Below are 6,262 nucleotides of genomic sequence, written 5' to 3'. Positions count from 1 at the left end.
ACAAAGGGTGAGTCTTTCCTGCCTGCTGAGCTAGACTGGCATGGGAGTATTGGGGCCTGCAGGAAATGTCCCACTCCTGGCTGCTTTGCCTCGATCCTAGAGCTCTGGGATGCCCCTGTGCCACGGGGCCTGGCACCCCAACCCTGTTCACCCCTGCCACCTAGGTCTGCTGTTCAGGCTGCCATTACACCTCTCTCGGCTGCCTGGGTGTCCCTCAGGAACTCACACCTCTGTCCAATCCGCCATCTTCCTGATGAGCTCCCAGAAGAGGCCTGAGAGCATGGAGCAGGTCTGCTGCATCCACAGTGTGAGGTCCGTGACCACCTGTGGGAGGAGGAGGTGGTGCTCAGGGAAGCTGATGTGTTGCCTCCCTGGGGAGCCAGGACCCTGCTGAGCTCTAACTGCTCCCTGGGCTCCCCAAGGTTGGGACAGCACGGAGCAGGGGGGTGGAGGGGCTAGAGGCACCTGGTCATTCTGGCTGCATCCCATGTATGGCTTTTCTGCAGTTTTGCCAATAAGCTCCTAGAGGTAAAGAAAATGGCCAGGGTCACAGTCTATATGTCCAGAGGGGTCAACCCAGGCAGGGCAGAGTTCCTCAGCCCTGCCAACCTCCCTCTCTACCCCAGGGCCCTGGGTATTGCCCAAATCTCTCGCCATTTCTGTAGAGGCCTTTTTAAATTTTTTTGTAGTTATGGAACCTTGTTATGTTGCCCAGACTGGTCTCGAACTCCTGGCCTCAAGTAATCCTCCCACCTCAGCCCCCCAAAGTGCTAGGATTACAGGTGTCAAAGTGCTGGGATCACAAGTGTTAGCCACTGTGCCAGGCCCATCCCATTTTTTCCTTTTCCTCTTTTTTTTTTTTTCTGAGACGGAGTCTTGCTGTGTAGCCCAGGCTGGAATGCAGTGGCACAATCTTGGCTCACTGCAACCTCTATCTCCTGGGTTTAAGTGATTCTCCTGCCTCAGCCTCCTAAGTAGCTGGGACTACAAGCATGTGCCACCACACCTGGCTAATTTTTGTATTTTTAGTAGACACGGGTTTCACCATATTGGCCAGGCTGGTATTGAACTCCTGACCTTGTGATCTGCCTGTCTCAGCCTCCCAAAGTGCTAGGACTACAGGCAAGGAGAGCCACCATGCCTGGCCCCATTTTTTCAAATGAGAGCTTGTTACTTTTCATTTTCAAATGATCATAGTTACTTGTCCAAATGAGTCAGAATGAGGAACTAGGATGTGCCCAGACCTACTCTAGTATTTCTCTCTCACCCATCCCTTGCATCATTCCATGACAGTACCCATTCTAAAACGTACATGCTCCTTTCCTTTAATCTAGTGAGTAGACTCCACCAAACAGGAACATGGTTCTGGATTCAAGGTTTAAAAGTGACTCTAGGGCCAGATGCAGTAGCTGATGCCTGTAATCTCAGCATTCTGGAAGGCCGAGTCAGGCACATCACCTGAGGTCAGGAGTTCGAGACCAGCCTGGCAACATGGTGAAACTGTTTCTATACAAAATACAAAAATTAGCCATGCACCTGTAATCCCAACTACTTGGGGGGCCAAAGGGGAAGGATTGCTTGCACCTGCCCAGGAAGTTGAGGCTGCAGTGAGCCACGATTTTGCCCTCACTCCAGCCTCGGCAACAGAGCAAAACCCTGTCTCCAAAAGCAAACAAACAACAAACAGCATCATTTCCTCATCATTGTTCACAGTAACCTCATCTTCCCAGGTTCAAGCAATTCTTCTGCCTCAGCCTCCCAAGTAGCTGAGATTACGGGTACCTGCCATTACACCTGGCTAATTTTTAGTAGAGATGGGGTTTCACCATGCTGGCAGGCTGGTCTTGAACTCCTGACCTTATGATCCATCCGCCTTAGCCTATCAAAGTGCTGGGATTATGGGTGTGAGCAACAGTACCTGGCCAATCCCTTACATATTTATAAAGCTGTTTTCTTTGTTTCCTAGCTCCCTAGTACCCACCTCAAAGTTGCAAAGGCTTTAAGGCTATTGCAATGGCCATCAAAGGTCAAGCTGGGGGGTGAAGCTTCCTAATGGGAGGCAGCCTCAGAGAGTGCTGACCCTGCCCAGGATAAGCAGCGGTGAAGGACGCTCCTGGGGTCCCTGGCTGGGAAAGGTATTGGGAGTCGCACATACCCAGGCTGAGGCAAGCCGAATACACGGCCGGGGTAGCAGTGGTGCTGGTAGCCCTTCACTGGCCATTGAGGAGCTTCTTCTCAGCGACCTTGCACTCATGCCCACCAGTCGCCAGGAGGTTGGTGTGCAGCACCTGGTCGCTACATTCTGTCCCTGCTGCTCCTGGCCCTGCAGACTGGGAAATCTTAAAACTCCTCTTTGGAGCTTGTAGGTGACTGCAGCCAGGCTGGAGCCTGTCGACACGGAAGTGCCACCTCTGCAGAGGCTTCCGTCACCAGCCCACGCATGCGTGCCCCTGGAAGAACCACCAGCCCCTCCTCGACTTCCGATTGGCTCCACGTGAGGCTCGGGCCTCTGAAAACGTCACAGAGGCGCGCCTCTGGCGATGTCACAGTGGCGCACTTCTGGCGATGTCACAGAGGCGGACCTTCGGCGACCTTACACGGAGGTGTGTTGCCTAGGAGCTGGGTTGTCTTCTCCGCAGAGCAGATCCTGGTAACCTCCACCTCCCGCTGCAGCCTGTGTGTTGCTGGCTGGAGAAGGGTAGGTAACAAACTCTGACCCAGCACAGTGTTTATGTGGGTCAAAAATAGAAAAATTGTGTCTGGACGCTGGGGAGGCGAAAAGTTTTCTTCAGGCCAGGAGTTCAAAAGCAGCCTGGCAAAGTGGTGTGACCCTATTTCTGTAGTCCCACCTCATCCTCCCAGCTACTTGAACCCCAAGGTTCAAGGCTGCAAAGAGCTATGATTCTACCACAGCACTCCAGCCTGTGAGACTGAGGTAAACCCTGTCTAAAAATATAAACTATCCAAGCGTGTGACATTGGGGGACTGCTTAAAGAAAAATTGAGGCTGCCTGGGCCCTGTAATTCCAGCACTTTGGGAGGCCAAGGCAGGAGGATGGCTTGGAATCAGGAGTGTGAGACTGGCCAGAGCAACATGACAAAACACTGTCTCTACAAAAGGCACAAAAATTAGCCAGGCACGGTGCATACCTGGCCTAATATTTTGTATTTTTTTGTAGAGATGGGGGGTTCTTGCCTCCATGTTGCCGAGGCTGGTCTCAAACTCCTGGGTACAAGCCATCTTCTCACCTTGGCCTTCAGAGTTGTTGAGATTACAGGTGTGAGCCACCGTGCCCCGCTTGGGTTAGGCTATTTAATAGCAAAGTCCTTGGCTTGGCTTGGTGGCTCACACTTGTAATTCCAGCAGTTTGGGAGGCCAAGGCAGGTGGATCGCCTGAGGTCAGGAGTTCAAGATCAGTGTAGCCAACATGATGAAACCTGGTTTCTACAAAAATTAGCCACATGTAGTGACACATGCCTGTAGTCCCAGCTACTCGGGAGGCTGAGACAGGAGAATTGCTTGAACCCAGGAGGCAGAGGTTGCAGTTAGTCGAGATCACATCACTGCACCCTAGCCTGGGTGACAGAGCAAGACTCCAGAGTTTGAGACCATCCTGGGCAATGTAGTGAAACCCTGACTCTACACAACAAACAAATAAAAAGGCAGGTATAACTGTGTCCACCTGTGGCCGCAGCTACTTAGGAAGCTGAGGCAGGAGGATCAGTTGAGGCTGGTAGCAGGTCTGCAGTGAGTTAGGATCATCCCACTGCTCTCCATCCTGAGCAAAAGAATGAGACCATGTCTCTAGATAGCTAGCTAGTTAATTGATACATAGTTTTCTATCAGAATCTTTTCCTACATTTGAGCATATTTTTCTAAAGTAACATTCAACACATCAGCATTTTACAGTGTTATTAGTTGCTAATGTGATTATGTTTTTCTGAAATACAGTATCTTTTACAAAGGCAGTTTTGTCTGTCAAAGCACAGAGCTAGGTCCTGAATTTGCCTGATGTTGGTGACCTTGGTACCATTGTCTCCTGTTGATTGGAACAGTCAGTAATTTCAGGTCACTGTTAGCCTTGGAGGAAGAGCCCAAAGGCAACAAGTAAGGGCACTGGTGTCCAGTCCCTTCTAGAAGCATTTTCACCTTCCCTTAAGGTTTCCCTTGATGAACATGGAAGTACTGTATGTAGAATTGACCCAGTGCTGTTCCAGCATCTTTGTATATTAGGCCAAATTTATATGTCTTACCTTTATGAAAGGCATCCCGGTAGGCTAGGGGAGTTACACATAAAGTCTGATCTCAGCTTCACTGTCCAGAGATGCAACATGGTCCAATCAAATAACATTCTCAGAGCCTGTTTCTCTTTTACGTATTTTATTTATTTTTTAGAGACGAGATCTTGCTCTTTTGCCAGGCTGGAGTGCAGTGGTGCCATCTTGGATCACTGCAACCTCCACCTCTTGGGTTCAAGCGATTCTCCTGCCTTAGCCTCCTGAGTAGCTTGGATTACAGGCTTGTGCCACCACGCCCAGCTAATTTTTGTTTTTTTTTAGTAGAGATGGGGTTTCACCATTTTGGCGAAGATCATCTGGATCTCTTGACCTCATGATCCATCTGCCTTAGCCTCCCAAAGTGCTGTGATTACAGGTGTGAGCCACCACAGTTGCCCTGAGCTCATTTCTTTAGCTGTAAAATAAGAATAACAATTATACTCATCTAAAAAGACAGCTTATTGTATTGTCTTTTATTTTGTATGAAATTATCTTTAACACAGTAATTATTTTCTTTGACATGCCACCTTTGTTTTTTGTTTTGTCTTTGTTTTTCTTTTAGATGGAGTCTGTTTTTGTTTTTTGTGTTTTGTTTTTTTGAGATGGAGTCTCACTGTTGTAGCCCAGGCTGGAGTGCAGTGGCATGATCTTGGCCCATCCTGTATCATACTCACAGAGAGACCCTTTTTTTCTCCAAGGCCTGGGGGGCAGCCAGGTTCCATGAGTTAAATGCAGAACTGAACCATACCGAGCTGGGATTAAAGTACACACTCTCCTCTTCTGAAAAGTAGCTAGGGATTCCAACGTGGTGTAGTGAAGAATGTGACATAGCCAGGCCAGACAAGGACTGATCACCTGGAAAAGCATGCTATCAAAGGCCTTGGTGAGTACTGAGTGCCATGGCTCACACGTGTAATCCCACACTTTGGGAAGCTGAGAAGGATGGATCACTTGAGGCCAGGAGTTTGAGTAGAGCCTGGGCAACATGATAAAACCCTGTCTCTACTAAAAACATAAAAATTAGCCAGGTGTGGTGGCACTTGTCTGTAATCCCATCTACTCAGGAAGCTGGGACAGGAGAATAGCTTGATCCAGGCAGGCAGAGGTTGCAATGAGCCAAGATCATGCCACTGCACTCTAGATTGGCCAACAGAGTGAGACTCCATTTCCCCCACAAAAAACAAACAAAAAAACCATGAAGAAATGTCTACTTCTGGAGGTTGGGTGGGGGACTACTGACAGAACTGGAAACTTTCTCCAGGTTGGGTTGTTTGTTTTGAGATGGGGTCTGGCTCTCTCACTTAGGCTGGAGTGCAGTGACAAAATCTTGGCCCACTGCAACCTCTGCCTCCTCTTCTTCAGGTTCAAACAGTTCCCATGACTTAGCCTCCTAAGTAGCTGAGATTAAGGCATGTGCCACCACACTAGCTAATTTTTTTGCAGAGACAGGGTTTCACTATGTTGACCAGGCTGGTCTCAAACTTCTGACTTCAAGTGATCTGCCCACTTTGACCTCCCAAAATGCTGGGATTATAGGCATGAGCCACTGCACCCAGCCCCTTCATGTGGGTTTTGAGGCTTCACTACAATACTAGATCCTGTTTCTGCTGCAACAAATTACCACACACTTAGTGGCTTAAAACAACACAGATACAGCTGGGCGTGGTGGCTCATGCCTGTAATCCTAGCACTTTGGGAGGCTGAGGCGGGCAGATCACCTGAGGTCAGGAGTTCGAAACCAGCCTGACCAACATGGAGAAACTCCATCTCTACTAAAAATACAAAAATAGCTGGGTGTGGTAGTGCATGCCTGCAATCTCAGCTACTCAGTAGGCTGAGGCAGGAGAATTGCTTGAGCCTGGAAGGTGGAGGTTGCAGTGAGCTGAGATCATGCCGTCGCACTCCAGCCTGAGCAAAAAGAGTGAAACTCTATCTCAAACACACACACACACACACACACACACACACACACACACACACACACA

The 6,262-nt window shown here is 49.2% G+C and overlaps 1 long non-coding RNA gene across 2 annotated transcripts in view; it reads left to right on the top strand.

Moving 5' to 3' along the window:
- Nucleotides 1-2,535: 2,535 nt before the first annotated feature.
- Nucleotides 2,536-6,262, top strand: part of LOC116537640 — a 12,151-nt gene continuing 8,424 nt past the window's right edge. Inside the window, exon 1 of one of the 2 annotated variants that reach the window (XR_004263230.1) lies at nt 2,536-2,698. This is a non-coding gene — a long non-coding RNA (uncharacterized LOC116537640). Of the gene's footprint in view, nt 2,699-4,871; nt 5,161-6,262 lie in introns of those variants that run through there. The other variant, XR_004263229.1, reaches the window with a different exon arrangement.

Source organism: Sapajus apella, unplaced genomic scaffold (genome assembly GCF_009761245.1).
Source record: "Sapajus apella isolate SASKATOON/1434 unplaced genomic scaffold, GSC_monkey_1.0 scaffold112, whole genome shotgun sequence".
Taxonomy (NCBI): domain Eukaryota; kingdom Metazoa; phylum Chordata; class Mammalia; order Primates; family Cebidae; genus Sapajus; species Sapajus apella.
Note: the sequence above shows the minus strand (reverse complement) of the source record. Positions and strands in the feature narration are given on the sequence as shown.